This window comes from Camellia sinensis, chromosome 8 (assembly GCF_055761805.1).
Source record: "Camellia sinensis isolate YWXY chromosome 8, ASM5576180v1, whole genome shotgun sequence".
Taxonomy (NCBI): Eukaryota; Viridiplantae; Streptophyta; class Magnoliopsida; order Ericales; family Theaceae; genus Camellia; species Camellia sinensis.
Window position 1 is genome coordinate 162,140,865 of NC_138968.1, and position 17,136 is coordinate 162,158,000.

General features: G+C 39.6%; 1 long non-coding RNA gene across 1 annotated transcript; it reads left to right on the forward strand.

Moving 5' to 3' along the window:
* The first annotated feature begins 8,164 nt into the window (after window positions 1–8,164).
* Window positions 8,165–9,013, forward strand: LOC145797279 (uncharacterized). Its single transcript, XR_014338597.1, has 2 exons — window positions 8,165–8,250; window positions 8,784–9,013. It is a non-coding gene; the product is annotated as an uncharacterized LOC145797279 (long non-coding RNA).
* Window positions 9,014–17,136: the final 8,123 nt, after the last annotated feature.

Here is a 17,136-nt window from a genome sequence, read left to right on the forward strand (position 1 = left end):
TTTTTATTTATAATTGATAATTTTGGTAATTGTAATTTTATTGTGTGAATTTAATTTTTATTTATACTTATTATAATTTTTATCTATATGCTCTCTCTCTCTCTCTCTGTTCTATATGCTCTATATACATATTGAACAGAGTTAGGAACATTTTAGTAATTGTAATTTTTATTTATATGCTCTCTCTCTGTTCTATATGTTCTCTTTTTTATTTATAATTTTTATTTATATACACTTATTATCATTGATAATTTTTATTTATTTACTTGTCATTCATATAAATTTTTTATTTTTATAATAGGGAATGGGTGAGGAAAATACAATTGCTGGTGGAAATCCTACACCAACTGCAGAATCAACCACTGTTGCTAGTTCTACCACTACCACAATGCCTGCTAAAAATTCTGGTAAAACTCGTCCATGCCTTAGTATTAATTTAGATCAAAAGAAATCTAAGGTTTGGGAACATTTCACTTTACTTGATGATTGTGCGCCTGATAAACCTAGGGCTGCTTATAATTATTATGGTAAGGATTATGGTGCTCATGGAAAACAAGATGGGATTAGTAATATGTGGAACCACCTTAAGCATCAATGTATGAAGTCTCCTATTAGGGAAGTGGACAAAAAATAAAAACTCTCTTTTGTTAAAAAAGAAGGAGAGGAAAAGGAACATGATGGTCGAAGGATTGGATCTCTTAAAACAGTAGGATATGATGAAAAACTTTCTAGGGAAGCACTAACAAAGATGATTATAATTGATGAATTACCTTTTAGGCATGTGGAGAAGAAAGGGTTTAGAAATTTTTGTTTAGTTATGGAACCTAAGTTTCCTGTCCCTTCTTGCACTACTGATGCTCGTGATTGTCTGAACTTATTTCTTAATGAAAAGAAAAAATTGAAGAAAGTTCTAAGAAAACAATGAGTATGCCTAACCACTAACACTTGGACATCAATTCAAAATCTAAATTATATGTTTGTCACTGGCCATTGGATTGATAATAATTGGAATTTGCACAAAAGAATTCTTAGTTTTTGTATAGTTTCTAATCATAAGGGTGAGACAATTGGCAACAATTAGACAAATGCTTACAAGACTGAGGGATTCATAAGATTTTCACTATTACAGTTGATAATGCAAGCTCCAATGATGGTGCTATTGCATTTTTGAAGAGAAGAACCAAAGATTGGCCTTTCACTATCTTGGCAAATGAGTTTTTGCATATGAGATGTTGTGCACACATAGTGAATTTAATTGTTTGTGATGGTTTAAAAGAACAAAATCATTCAATTGCCAAGATTCGAAAAACTGTGAAATGTGTAAAGTCATCTCCAGCTAGGCTACAAACTTTTAAAAATTGTGTGGAGCATAAAAAGATTACTTGTAAAAGTTTGTTATGCCTTGACGTTCCAACAAGGTGGAATTCCACCTATTTGATGTTGGAGGTAGCCGAGAAATTCCAAAAAGCTTTTGAGTGTTTAGAATAGAAAGACCTACGATTCAAGTTATTTTTCATGGAAAATGATGTTGAAAATGAGAATGATGGTGGAAGAGGCAAAAGGAAAGGAAAAGGATTCATTTCATATCCTAAAGAAGAAGATTAAGAGGTAGCTAGAGTCTTTGTGAAATTTTTAAGACTTTTTTATCATGTGACTTTGCAACTTTCAGGATCTTTGCATGTGACATCTAATGTTTTTTTTTTCATCAACTTGTATCGGTGCAATCTAAATTAGCTCAATTGAGTAAAAGTGGGGATACAGTGTTGAGTAACATGGCTGATAAGATGAAATTGAAATACGACAAATATTGGGAGAATCTTGATAATATCAATTTCTTGTTATATGTTGCCATTGTGTTAGACCCTCGTTATAAGTTGACATATCTTAAGTTTTCATTCAATAAAGTGTATGAAAATGACAAGGTAGAAATTTTAGTGGCGATGGTGAAGGCAACATTGGAAAAGAACAATGTTGCTAAGTTGCACCTTCATTTGCAAGTAAAGCTCCTCAAGTGATGGAAGTTGATGAAGAGGAAGATGAAGATCCCATGACACTCTTTGCCTCTCAATATATTAACCATTTGGAGTCGGAAAAAAGTGTGGAGAACAAGTCAGAGTTGGAAAAATATTTGGTTGATGATTGTGTAGACCCAAGAGTTCCAAACTTTGATATTTTGAATTGGTGGAAGGTTAATGGCAATAAGAATAAGGTTCTCTCTTTAATAGCAAGAGATGTATTAGCTGTCCCAGTTTCTACAGTGGCCTTTGAATCAGCTTTTAGTACCAGTGGACATGTGCTTGATCCATTTAGGAGTTCTTTGACGCCGAAGATGCTGAAGGCGCTAATTTGTGCACAAAATTGGTTACGGTCTTCATCAATTCCAATCAATCTTAGAGAATGTATGGATGATGTTGAACAAAATGAAGAAATTGAGTCAAGTAAGTTTTTTGATTTGTGTTTATTTTAAATTAATTATTCAATATTGATTTTAGCTTTTATGTAATTTTGAATAACATTAAAAATATTTTTTATTTTTTAGAATTTTTTGCATCATCTACTGCACAAGAAGCAACTATTGTTGAGAACTAATTTGTCTCAAAGTTAGTTTGGTTTTAAAGTTCTTGAGGTTTGATTTAATTCTTACTCTTGAATATTATTTTATTGTATTTTTTTTATGATTTTGATGATTGTGTTTTGTTATTTATTTATGTTTTTTTTGCTTATGTCTACAGATTAATGAAGTTTTTGGAGTTTAGTTGAAGCAATTGTGAAGGGTTGAAGTTATTGGGAAGTTTGATGAGTAAATTAACTTTTTGAACTTTTGGATTGTTTGTGGACTTTAATTAACGTTTCAGTTTTTTTTTTTTTTTTAGAACTATGTTGGATGTTAGACTTATATTAACTTGTGAATTTTTAGATTGTTTGTGGACTTTGATTAACTTTTCAGAATTTATTTTAGAACTATGTTAGATGTTGAATGAACTATGTTGAATTGTTTGCGAGCTATGTTGGATTGTTTGTGAACTATGTTGAACTTAGATCAACTTTAGAATTTTTTTTTGATTTTTTTTAGTATTTAATGTCTTGTTAAATTGTTATTGTATAATTTGTTTGGAGTGTTGGATTTTTAGTTTACTAGTTTGTTAATGTTTAATGTTATATTAAATGAATATTTTAATTTGACTATTTCAATTACTTTATAAGTTAGATCTTTTTACTCTTTGATCCAAGTTTTGTAATTTCAATTATATTTTCTATAAACTGCCAATCCGCCCGAACCGCCAAAGGCAAATCCGTCATTATTTGCCAACTGAACCGCCAGTTTTTAATAAGAAAAATGGCAAATTCTAATGACATTTTTATCAATTCGCCACCTGCTATACGGTTTATATTTTTCTCTTAAACTGCACTGACCTGCACCGTGCACACCCCTAATTATGCCTTATCGCAAGGTTCCGAAGTAACATGTGTCTTGGCTTGGGTGTTTTGAATTCACCCTTTTGGATTATGATTATAAACTATATGTGTGTTTTGGTTTACATACTTCTACTTTGATGATGGGATTAAGTCCCTAAATTTGTGTTATGTTTTTGTGTATGCTTGGAGTAAGGGCTTATGACTGAAGTATCCATAACTATGCATAAAACTTTATTTTCATTTAGGTCCTCACAGCTCATTGGACGATATATGTTATTATTGATTGGCTTTCGCCAGCCCTTTATATTGTATTATTGTCATTACCGTTAAACAGGCCTTCGGCAATCACAGATTACTAGGTAGTTACGACGCTAAACCTATAGAGGCGGGTTTGGGTCGTAACAAAAAGGCTCTTGGAGGGGAGTATCGAGGGGTGGCAGCAGCTAGTGGAAGCCTTTGTCCCTAGATTCAAGACCAATACTCAAACATTGAAAGAGGTTGACTACCTCCTAGGTGTCAAGATGGAGTCAGACAGTTCATTGAAGGCATACAATGCTAAGTATTGGGAGACCTAAAACAAGATACTTAATTGCCCCACCAATTTGGCAATTGCTCAATACAAACGAGGTCTATCAGTCGGACATAGACTGCGAGACTTGCTCACGATGCACCAGCCCACTACCATGGAATCATTGATGCAGTGGATCAACGAGCACATTCGAGTTAAGGAAGATGCCGCCACCACCACTACCGCAATCGAGAAGGAAAATTCGGTTGTAGCGAACAAATGTGTGGCTGGGAAGGTTCACTTGATGGGGCAGGAGAACAACCGCCCTAATAATCGAGCGAGAGAGCAACACCGCGAAACTGGCCGCAATGACAAAAACAGAGGCCGCAGGAATGACTGAGCTAATGCTCCATGCAATGAGGAGGAAGATGCCAAGAGAAAGTTGAAGGCATGGACCGGTATCACAACGGTCATCAAAATCCCAATTTATCGCATCCTCAGCGACATCAGATGTGAGCCATATGTCCGATGGCTACAAAATTGGGGGACGCGAAGAGGGGTTTCAACTCAAGATACCGCTGCACTTTACATGAAGAACGGGAACACCGAACGAAGGATTGCGTGTCATTGAAGCAACACTTGGAAGACCTGGTCGCAGCAAGGCACTTAGACTAGTATATTAATAGTGGTATGAGAGCCGATCCACAAGGGCAAATTGAGCCAAATGGGCTAGCCGTCCTGGATGCAACGCCTCAAGGAGTTATCAACGTCATTCACGGAATCATTAAGCTGGCGCGAGTGTGCGAGCTTAGAGGGATGATTAAAAAGGCTGAGCACATGAGGGAAGTGCTTCATGTTCTATCCGCCATAAAAAAGGAGAAGACCGAGGTGTAGGACATTATGACCTTTTCGAGCAAAGACCTAGAGAGAATTCAAACCCTTCACAATGACGTGTTGGTGGTAATGCTTCGCGTTAAGGATTTTGACATCAAGAAAATTTTGATCGACCAGAGAAGTTCGGTCGAGATCATGTGCTATGATGCATTCAAACAGATGAAGTTGGAGGACAAGGACTTGGCTCCAGGGGCGTCTCCTTCTGTTGGCTTCAACTCACAACCAAAATGGCCAATCGGAAAGATCATTCTGCCGGTCAGGGCTGTCAGTCACAAAGTATGTGGAATTTTGGGTATTGAAGGTCCCGTCGGCCTATAATCTAATCTTGGGAAGGGGCTAGTTGCACGCCATACAAGCAGTAGCGTCCACCTATCACTAGGTCATATGCTTCTCCATTCCAACTAAGTAGATAGAAGAAGTTTTGAGGGACTAGGTGATGTCCAAGCGACGTTTTGTCGCAGTCAATAGCAGCCGAGCAGCAAAGGGTTTTGTACAAATGATAAAAGAACTAGAAGGCAAGGATGTCTTGGAAGACGTGGGAAGAAAATCCAGTTGAAGACTTAGTGGAGGTTCAGGTTGATGAGAATGATCCAAACAAATTCCTTCTCTTGGGCTCGTCATTGTCTAACACCGAGCAATTGGACTACGTCAACTTTTTGGTCTCTAATATTGAGGTCTTTGCGTGGATGCCTTACGATATGCCTGGTGTCGACCTAAGCTTTATTTATCATCAGTTGAATGTCTTTCCAAACGCTCGAGCAGTCATCCAGAGAATTCGGCGCTCGGTTTTACACCATGCCAAGGTAGTGACGGAGGAGGTCAAAAACTTGCTAGAGGCTTGAGCAATTGAAGAAGTGCACTACCTGTAACGACCCCATCCCATATAATGATTAGCACTTAATTAATTAAGGAGATTTGAAATTTAATTGCCAATTATTCCATTTTAATTTAGGTTTTGCGAAAAGTATGGAGATTGATTCATTTATGGTTCTATTAAGTGCTTACTTTGGAATTAGAAATTAAGGGTCCAAGTGGCTTAAGGAAGTAAACTTGAGAAGTCGAATCAATTTAATTTTAATTACAGACTCAGTTGAGAGTTTAATTAAATGTTTGATTCAATTTAGTAAAATTGAGATTCGATTAATTAGGTCCTAATTGGAGTTGATTAAGTCATGAGGATTGAGAATTGTGGTTATTATAAATTAAATTTAATTATGATGTGTCCAATTTGAATATGTAATTTATTGATGGAAATTTGAGTCTGATCAGAAATTGAAGGCCTAAATGATTTGGGAAATCAAAATTGATAATGATAATAAATTTAATTTAATATTTGGAGCCTTTTGGGAGTCTGACTAAAAATCTGATTCGGATTGGTAAAATTAAATATAATTAATTGGGCCTTAATGGAAGTCAATTAGACTAATTAAATTATGTGGGATTTGAGATTTGTTATAATTAACTAATTTTGTGTTAATCAAAATTTATTAAGATTAAGTATTTCTCAATTAAATTAAGCAAAAATATAAATTGAATTATGGAAGAATTGAGAATTGGGGGTGTATGTGGTTGTGTGTACTAAGCAAATATGTGTATGTGTGTGCATGTGAGTGATGTGTTGGAATCCAAAGATGAGTGCACGTGTGTAGTGTGAAGAATGAGTGTGTGTGTGTGTATGAAGAGAGAGAGCAGGCAACTCCTTTATATTTTTTATTACTATTACTTGTTGGAACTATGGTTATGTTGGAGGAAAGTTGAGAGCAAAAAAAAAAAGAGTGTTACTTCACATTGTTCTGGGCAACCCGTGGGAGTGAGAAAGAGAGAGAGAGAGTTCAAAGCTTGGAACTCTTGTGCTGGAAATGATGAGGAAAGGCTAAGGAAAAGCTTGGGAAAGTGAAGGATTGAAGAGGAGTTCATGATATTGTCAAGAATTCATTAATTGAAGATTTTAGGTAAGAAATTAAAACTCAAATCTTGTAGATAAATCACCTAGAAGCTGAAATCAAGAGGTAATTGGAATCAATATCTTGTAATTAAAAAGAATTAGTAAGAAGATGATGAAAAATTGAGTTTAGTGTAAGATTATGGAAATAAATTTAGAAAGAAATTAGTTGGGTATGATTCTTGTTATTCTTCTTGAAGTTGAAACTCATCTTTACATACATGTTGAAATTTCAATGTTTTAGACTTAAATTCACGTGTGAAAGACTTATAAGTTTAAATTTGGAATAGATATAAAGAAAATTAAGATAGGCTCATGTTTATGGAAAATTAGACATTGATTTGATTTTGATTTCTAACCCATGCATGTAATATAATGAAAGAGTTTTAGTCAAAATTTAAATATGTTATGGAGCATCTATGATTATGAATAAGTTTTGGGTGTGATATGAATAAAATTAATTAAATCTAAAATTTGGCTAAATCAAGAATTAAATTATGATTCAATTTGAATATGCAAATTAGTTGGAAAATTTATCAGAATATAAAATTAGTAATTTTGATGTCAATTTCATATATGTGAATGATTTTATAAAGAGTTTATGACCTTAATTTCATGTTTTGAAGGAAAATAAAAAGAACTTGAAGTCAATTTTGAGTAACTAAAGAAAATGGGAAATTGGAGCCATGTTCAATTTATGGAGATTAATTTAGAGATTAATCACTTTGGGTTTGGAATTTGGCTTGATATGGAGGAATTGAGTTAAAACTAAATTTGGACAATTGGAGCATGATTTTGAATAAATAATTTCTAATTGAGAGTGTTTACTAAATTATACATTGGTCCTCTATATTTGTGTACCACAATTACATGTTTTGAGGCTTTAAATATCAAATTTGAACTTCAATTACAATTCTGAAAATTTCAGAATTTACACTGTCCGCTCGAGCGAGGGAAGTCTCGCTCGAGCGTAAAACTCGAGCTCCCAGAAGTTTTTCAATTTTACAATCCGCTCGAGCGACCAAAGTGGCGCTCGAGCGAAGACCCTATCTTCAGCGTATTTTGAAAAATCGCATTTAATTCACATTTTTATTCTCATCTCTTTCCAAAGCATTCTAGACATGTTTTATGTATCTATAAGGATTAATAAGTTAACATTCAACATTAATTAGTTGATTAAAGAATAAGTCATTAACTTAGTGATACTTGATTAAGAAGCCAAGTGAGAAATTGGTTTATTCGGAAAAGAATGATTTAGTAATGAAAGGATATGTGAAATAAGAATCCGATTCGTTTAACTAAAGGAAGAATATACGTAGTAGAATCTCGGACTACTTGGGCAGAACAAGACAAGAAAAGTCAAGCTTGATCAAGGAATTGATATTGTATTTCAATGTGTATGTGTTATGTGCTTGTGTAGGTCACACGCCATTGTCTGCCTGATTTATCTGATATGTCCAGGCTGTCTGATTTGCTTCTGCAGCTATCTGTGAGTAATAACTTAGTAAAGTTATGTTCAACTGTATTTATTTTCTGTGTGATAAAATGAGATCTGTGTTTTGAAATAATATGTTTTGTTCAATGAATGATTGTCCAATTTCTGATATGTATTCGTGACATCCTTAGCATCATGTGATATCTGTTGGCTGTTACCCGGTATCGGAGGTTCCTTTATGGAACTTAATCTGTTAGCACTCTGTTACCTGTACCGGAGGCCCCGTCACAGGGGCTCAGCATATTTTTGTTCTGTTCTGTTACCCGGATCCGGAGGTTCCTTTATGGAATTAGTTATTCGTAACCTTCACGTGTCTGCATCTGTTCTGTATCTGCTCTGTTAATGCTAATGGATGTATCACGTATGCTTAAGCATGACTTATGATTTCTGTATATGATCTAGACAAATTATGAATTTGATACGAAACTGAATTATGATTCCTGAATCTATACGGACTCATTCATTAAAACCTTTTACTCTGTTATTATTCACTGGGCTCTAGCTCACTGTATTATTTATGTATGTAGGTGATCAGGCGCGTGACCAGGCTTAGAGGCATCTGCCTAGAATCTGTTTTTGTCAGCCAACCTATGTGCCTCCCGTGGAGGTTCCGGATATGTCAAGTGATTATGGCTATGTGATTTAAAGTTTAAGTTTTGCTTTTTTGTTTGGTTAAACAAGTCTTATGTATTTTGTAAATGGGGCTAAGTCCCTTTCTGCCTAATCTGTATATGTATTATAACGTGAGGATGATGTGTATATATGTACATAAAAAGTTTAAAATATTTCTGTCTCATATAAGTCTGCACAGCTCAATGAACGTTGTATATTTGTTATTTACTTCTGCTAACCCCTAATATTATGTTAATTTGTCTTAGAGGCCTTCGGTAATTCCAAGATTACTGGCCAGTTACGATGCTAAACCTATAGGGGCGGGTTTGGGTCGTGACACTACCCCATATGAAATAGCGGGTATATGTCGACTATAAGACAGTCAACCGTGCCTACCCCAAGGATAGCTTTCTCCTTTCACGAATCAACCAGCTAGTGGATCTTACCACAGGTCACCGAAGGTTCAGTTTCCTTGACGTGTATCATGGCTACCTCCAGATCGCCATGTATAAACCAGACCAAGAGATCACATTCTTTACCACGTAGAGGGCTTGTACTGCTATAAGGTCATGCCATTTGGCCTCAAGAATGCTGGGGCAACCTTTCAAAAAATGGTGACCAAAATATTTGCTCCTTTTCTTGGCTGCACTATGGAGGCCTATATCGACGAAATGGTAGTCAAGAGTAAGGAGAAATCTCAGCACCTTAACTATCTAGCTGATATGTTCGCCATTCTCAAACGCCACAAGCTGCTGTTAAATGCTTGTAAGTATGCTTTCGGAGTGGGAACTGGGAAGTTTCTCAGTTTTTTGTTCACTAACCGAGGGATTGAAGCTGACCCTTCACAGATCAAGGGAATACCAGAATTGGAACGTCCAAATTACATGAAAGACGTGCAGTATCTTGCCAGAATGGCAGCTGTGCTGAACAAATTTATCAGCCGGTCATCAGATCGTTGCCGACCTTTCTTCTAGTCCTTGAAGTCAAAGTTCTCCTAGGATAATGAATGCGACAAAGCATTAGCCGACTTAAAGGCATTCCTCTCCTCTGCCCCCATCTTGGTCACCCCGCAACCCAGTGAGGAGCTCTACCTGTACTTAGCCATTTTTTGACATGTAGAAAGCATCGTGCTTGTCCGACCTGAAGGAATTCAACATCTCTCTATCTTCTATGTCAGCAAAACATTGCTCCCAGCTGAGTCAAGATATCTGTTGTTCGAAAAGTTGGCTCTAGCTCTCATGATGGCCTCCAGAAAGTTAGCGCACTATTTCTACGCCCACACAATAATGGTGCTGACTGAATTCCCACTCAAGGTGCTCTTTAAGAAGACAGATTTCACTAGTAGAATTTTGAAGTAGGCAGTAAAACTGGGGCAGTACAATATCAAATTTTAACCACGAACAGCCATCAAGGCACAAGCCATGGCTGACTTTATGGCAGAATTTTCCCCTGGCACTCACCACATTTGTCTTATTGAGTTGGCGCATGAATTCGAGCAGAAGGAAATGGTTGGTGCGGATTTAGCACAGCCCACAGTTTTAATGCCACTAAAGGAGGGTGAGGTACAAGATATAGAACGGCAAGACAGTCCTGAGTGAGTGGAAAGGGATCCGGCCGACCTACCAGTTAACAAGTTAAGCGACTATGCTAGAAAGTTGCATGTAGAACCGACATAGGCCTTGGACTTAAGAAATTCTCAGTTACCATCTGATTGTTGGAAATTGTTCATTGGCGAGATGTGGAAACTCTTTATCAACAATGCCTCGAATAAACACGGTGCTGGGCTAGGGGTTGTATTAACTTCATCGGACAAGCTAACCATTGAGCATGCCATCATGCTTAGGTTCCCAAAGTCCAACAATGAGGCAGAGTATAAGACTCTCCTCGCTGGCCTAAAGAGTGCTTTGTGGATGAAGGCATCTGAGCTTATGGTATTCAGCAACACCGAACTGGTAGTCAACTAGGTCTCCGGGGAATACGACGCCAAGGATGAAAAGATGGCCAAATATCAAGAGTTGGTATGCACTAAAATCAAAAAGTTTGGTGTGATAAGAATAGAGCAAATCGGCCACGAAGAAAATAACCAAGTAGATGAACTGGCTAGCTTGGCATCTATGCAAACCTCCTTTCCCAACCCTTTGATGATTGAGTTCTTGCCCAGGCCCAACATCAAAGAACCGGAGCACCCAAAGTACTTTGCATTGACTTGGGGCCATCATGGATGAATCCTATTGTTGCCTTCCCCAGAGATCGAGTCTTATCCACTAAAAAGAAGGAAGCCAACAAGATCAGAGCCAAGTCAGAGCGATTTTGGCTCTCTCCATCTGGTATCCTGTACAAAAACTTCTTTACCAAGCCATACTTGAAATGTATCCATCCTAGCAAGGTTGACGCTTTCCTCTTTGAAATTCATGAAGGCATGTGCGGAAGTCACATCGGGGGCAAATCCCTGGCATACCGAGCCATTTTTCAAGGCTATTGGTGGTCGTGTATACAGGCTGACGCACAAAAATATGTTCGCAAATACGAGAAATGCCAAAAGTTTGCTCACCAGATCCACTAGCCGGCCAGAGAGTTGCTCCCCTTGACTAGTCCATGGCCATTTGCACTTTGGGGGCTAAACATTGTGGGATCGCTTCCAACGGCTTTGGACAACCGCAAGTTTTTCATCGCCGCTACTGATTACTTCACCAAATGGGTAGAAGTTGAGCCGTTGGCTACCATCAAGGAAAAAGATGTCAAAAAGTTCGTCTAGCAAAATGTTATCACTCGGTTTGGTGTCTCAAAGGCCCTCATCTTAGATAACAGTACGTAGTTTCATGGGAAACTCTTCTGCGAATTTTGCGAAGAGTTGAAGAGTGAGTTTTATAATTCTACACCGGCCTACCCTCAATCGAATGGCCAGGTCGAGGCTTCAAATAAGACTATTCTGGATGGTCTAAAGAAAATGCTTGAGAAAGCGAAAGGACGGTGGATTGAGGAGCTACCCAATGTGTTGTAGGCATACCGCACTACCCCAAGACGCTCAACCGGAGAAACCCCGTTCACCCTGACATATAGTATAGAGGTTGTCATACCTTTGGAGATTTGCATACCTACCCTCCGATTTGAAAATTTTGAGCTTGACTTGAACGGTGAAGCTATTGCCCTAAAGTTAGACCTAGCTGAAGAAAGAAGGGAAAGGGCACTAATCCACATCGCGGCCTATCAACAAGAGAGATTGGGTCTTGAGGAAAGTGATGGGCAACATGTTAGTCCCCGGTAAGGGTAAATTGGGTGCAAATTGGAAAGGGTCATACAAGATAATTGGCCTGGCTGACAAAGGGGCATACTATCTGGAGGACTTGGACAACAAGGCTATACCAAGGCCATGAAATGCAGTCAATCTCAAACTATTTTACTTTCGAAATGTAATTTTTCCTCATTTTTATTCAAACTTGGCCTTTTGGCATTATATGTAATGTTTGATGTGCAAATGGGAAAAAACCACTTTTTTCTTCTTGTATTATGTGTTTATGTATTAAAGTGTTACGCTATTGAACAATAGGGGCAATCTGACCTTAGTTACAATGGTTCATCGTGCAAAAAGTTATCAAGATAGGGCACAAGACTGAGCTGACTTCGCTCAGTCCGGGCTGATTTTGCCTACTGTACAAACAGTCGGTGTCATCTCCGATTGTGATCGCTTATTCTGAGCTGATTTTGCTTATCCTTTGCCGAGCTGATTTTGCTCGCCTCCTTCGAGCTGGTTTTGCTCGCCTTACTAGACAATTGGTGTTTTGTCTAACTAGTGATTTGAAGTCGAACTGATTTCACTCGTTACCCTGAGTTAATTTTGCTTGCCGTGGTGAAAGTTGGTGACTTGCCCAACTCTTGATTTGAACCGAGCTGATATCTGCTTGGAGGGGCGTTACGCTTCCCCATATTGAAACTGACTAAGTCCATTAAGTGAAATCACGTTCGTACTGTCATAACGGAAATAAGCTCGACTATCCAGCACACTTCACATTTGACATCGCTCGTTACTCCGAGATGACTTTGCTCGTTACCTCCAAGCTGATGTTCTTGTCCTCCCCGAGCTGGATTTGCCCGCCTGGAATGAGTTTGTGATGTGTCTAGCTCATGGATTGATTTTGCCCTCTCACCAAGCTAAATTTACTCACCGGGGAGACAGTTGACGTAATTCCCAACATATCTACTTTTTATCTTCCACATCCAAGCTGATTTTTGTTCGGGGGGATGTTGTCATATAGCACAATAAAGTTAAACCGAGCAGTTTTCAATCATTCAGGCAAAGCATTCAAATTAGAAAAACACAGATACAAGGCGAGCAGAAAATTCATTCATTTTCATTACTACTGAAGTTTGATTACAAAAGGTGGAGCCGCCAGACCGGTTACACAAAAATAAATAAATAAATAAAATAAAATAAAGAGAGAGCCTAGATACGCCCTAATCTACATCTATAGCGTCCTCTAGATTGCCCACTTCTTCATCGGCCACATTTTGCGCGGTTTTAGAGCCAGAGTTTACGCCTTTTTCGACATTTTGCTCGCCCTAGCCGCTGCTCAGCGACTCCTCTTTGGATATGGCCGGCAGTGTTATGTTATCCGTTGCTTGGAGAGTTATCTCCTCTGCCACACTAGCTTCTTGAGCTGCCTCAATTAGCTTTTGTTGTACGGCGGTAGCGTACATTTTCATGCAGGCCGAAATGAAGTAGATGGGGGTTGTTGAAGACCTCAGATTCCGGTGTCTCGTCAAGTTTCTCCGTGGTTGCTTTCCAGTCACACTGGAAAAATATATCTTTCATTCCTTCCACCTACCACTCGTAAGCCTTTTCGCCTTCCGCGAAGCCGTGGTCCTTTGCATCTTCAACCTTCTCTTTCAGCTCGGCCTTATAAGCTGCTCGGTGTTTTTGCAGCTCGGCAAGATATCTCACGTTCTTGGTTTGGACAGCCTTTTGTTTGTCCTTATCAGCTCTAGCTAGTTTATCAGCCAGCTAGTCCCTCTCGGCCATTACCATCTCATGCGCGGCCTTCAATTTCTCTAGCTCGGCCATCTTGGTCTTATTATTGGTAATGGCCTTCCACAGACTTTACCGCACTGAGACCATGCGCTCGTGGGCGAGATAATTTTTTTGCGCGGTTTACAACGAAGAAGACATAAGCACATGGAAACCGAACGATGACTTGAAACAAACGGGTTTGCTTACTTACCAGGACAATTGATTTCGCGGCCGACCTAAGGACTTTCAGGTCAAAAACCTCATCATGCCTCTTCATGTCAGCCGGAAGAAGCAAGCCCTTGGTCAATTGGAAATCGAGCAAGTAGTCCTTATCGGTATAGACCGAATCAAACATTGTCACCGCTCGGCCCTTGTACTTCAGCTCGGGCGACCAGACCGGGAGGGGCAGTAGAGTAGGTGGTTCGCTAGGCCAAGGTTCGATGGAGTCCTCATCGACAAGCCTCTTCTTAGTTGAAGCTTGTCTCGGTCTCTTCTTTGACCGACTAGCACCTTGTTCGCTAGCAAGAGCCAACACCAGGCTAGACTCATGTGTGGCTTGCTGGGATGTCTGCCCTCTTATGTTTTTCGCCGACTGAGAATCTCTCGGCTCGCCTGTGATCATGGACTTGATGGCGCGGATTTTGGCCATCTCTTGCTCAGCTATTAAGGGTACAAGTCTGATTTGCGGAAGGGTTAGATCCGACTCTAGAGAGGGGGCACGAAGAAAATCGATGACCTTGCTCTTGTGCGATGCTGTATGATGGTAGCTCGGTTCGTATCCGAGCAGCTTTTGGGGCTCTCATTTCTCGGCTGGATGCCGCAAGCAACCCTTGTAGCGTCTTGATTGGTGCGGGAGTAATCGTCTGCCAAGAGTTTGTAATCTGCAAAAGAGAAACAAGGGTTAGATTGGCAAAGACAAATCAAATACAAAAATTGAACTGCACTATGTTGCTCACTAGTGCTCCTGAAATTTTTGCATATGTATCAGCCCAGTATGGGCGCCTCGATATCTTCATAATTACCAAACACCCACAAAAAGTCATCATCATTCAACTCTTTGTCTGGCTTGCCTTCTATGAGTTTTGCTCGGCCATTTCTAACCTTTAGGTACCAACAAAAGCCCCCCTTATTTTTGCTAAGTGTGTATTGTGTTGTTGGAAACTTGGGTTGGGCACAACTTAGTCTACCTCAAAAACTCGTGGACGAGCAGTTCACCCTAGGGAGTGTCTCCATTTTTGGCCAGCTCTAAGTGGACGACGTTTGGAATGTTGAATTCCTTTCAGAACTCAACCATAGCACTTGGAGAACTAACCATAAATCGGTATTTCCCCATTTATCCCGGTTTTATTTTGCATGATAAATAACTCGGTCAAAATTGAATGGCTCTGGTGATTATGTGCTCGTTTTTTTAGCCTCACCGACTGTGATGTTGATATGTGCCTGGTCGGTCCTAGTTCGTTCTGCATTATTAAAAATAAGTGTAAGTGTTAGCATGACATCAAGTGCGCGGCTCTCAAAACACGCATAGCTCAGCAAAAAATTCTGCTACGCTCTAGTCCTAACTCAGTCCTCGTTTTAGCTCAGTGGTGAAGCCTAAGATGTTAGGTCGGTTTTGGGCCCTCATTTTAATCCTTTGACGTTTATCTCGACTAGATGTCCTTACAGGCTTCCAGTGCGGTCACAGTCACTTGGAAAGACCACGAACCAGTTTTAGCTCGGTTCAATCCTATTTTTGGATCTAAAATTAGGATTTAGCTTGGCTTTGCCCAAAATTTACGCTATCTACCCAAAACTAAGACTATATATTGAAATTGAGGGTAAGGAGGGGCAAGGAAGCCGCATTTGTGTTTTGGGTTTCAGTTTCGCCTAATTTCTATGAACACTCGTTGGTTTTACCCCAAGAGAAGGGTATTGGCAAATACTAACAATCTTGGACGAGAAAAACGCGAAGAACATGAAGAACAACAATAAAAAAAAAAGGCAACAGTGAGAAGAACTTACGGATTAAGACGCCAAATTGAAACCCAATCAATATTGACCTTTGTTGCGATGTCTGTATTGAAACAAGAACGATGACAGCGACGATGATGGCAGCGGCGGCATGAGCTCAAGGGTTTAGGGTTTTGCACAAAGGAGATGAACAGTGATGAGGATGGGGGGTTGACCTTTTGTATATATACGAATGACGGTGGAAGGGCACCAACTTTTCGAATTATAGAGATAATGGGACAGCTGTAGGGTTGCACAGAACCAATCAGGGAAGGCCACGTGGCATTGAAGTGATGGGTTGTCAGTACGGCCGATTGATTGATGACAAGACAACCCCCTAAAACGGACAACTCGATTAGAAATAGTAATCCCAATCACGCTCAGCTCAGATGGGATTAAGGGGCAATTAAGAGGGAGATTTGTGCTGAACAGTGAGTCGAGCTATACCAGCACGAATGTGCGTTAGGCCATGTAAGGATAACCCGGGGCGCATTGTTGGGCCGAGCCAGACCTACACGGAACGTGGTGTTGGGCCGAGCTGGACCCACACTAAATATTGCATCATGCCAAACCTAGCCAAGCTAGATCGAGTTGGTGGGCAGAATTGCCCCAACACTTAGGTTCTAGGTAGCTGGACCACGTGATGACCGAGCTGTAGATGGCTTGAGCTGCGATTATTAAGACAGAGATGGTCCATGAGATTGCGGTCAATGGCCGAGGTACCGAATGATGTGCACAATCTGTTATGATAGACCGGTTAAGATCCAGCTCGGTACGAAACGACCAATGTAATGTTAGTAGTTCACAAGTATTAGCTCGGTCAAGCATCCCATGTGGACCAATAAAGAGAATAGAGAAATCCACTCCTGGTATGCGTCAAATACCGTTTGGTAGTGTGATAAACACTGTTTGGAGGTTTTGGTCTTTACACGTGTAAGAAATATAGAGGGGAGCACAGTCGCCTGTCCAGAGAAGGACAGCAGACGTAGTGCGCCCACAACCTCTGAGGCTGCATGACCAGACTTGAAAAGGAGGAGCATGCAAACGTTGGAAGTAAGCAATTTCGAACTCTCTCTCTCTCTCTCTGTCTACAATGCTCTACATTCTCTCTTCTCTCCAAACATGCTAACTTGGACGTCGGAGGAGTTTTTTAACAAACTCACCCGCCGAGTAGCGCACCTTTATTTTGTTCACACTGCGACGGAGTTCTAACAGAATGAGACAAGCTTAGTAGCAAGAAGGTACGAAACAAAGCGAATATCTCTCTTCCATAC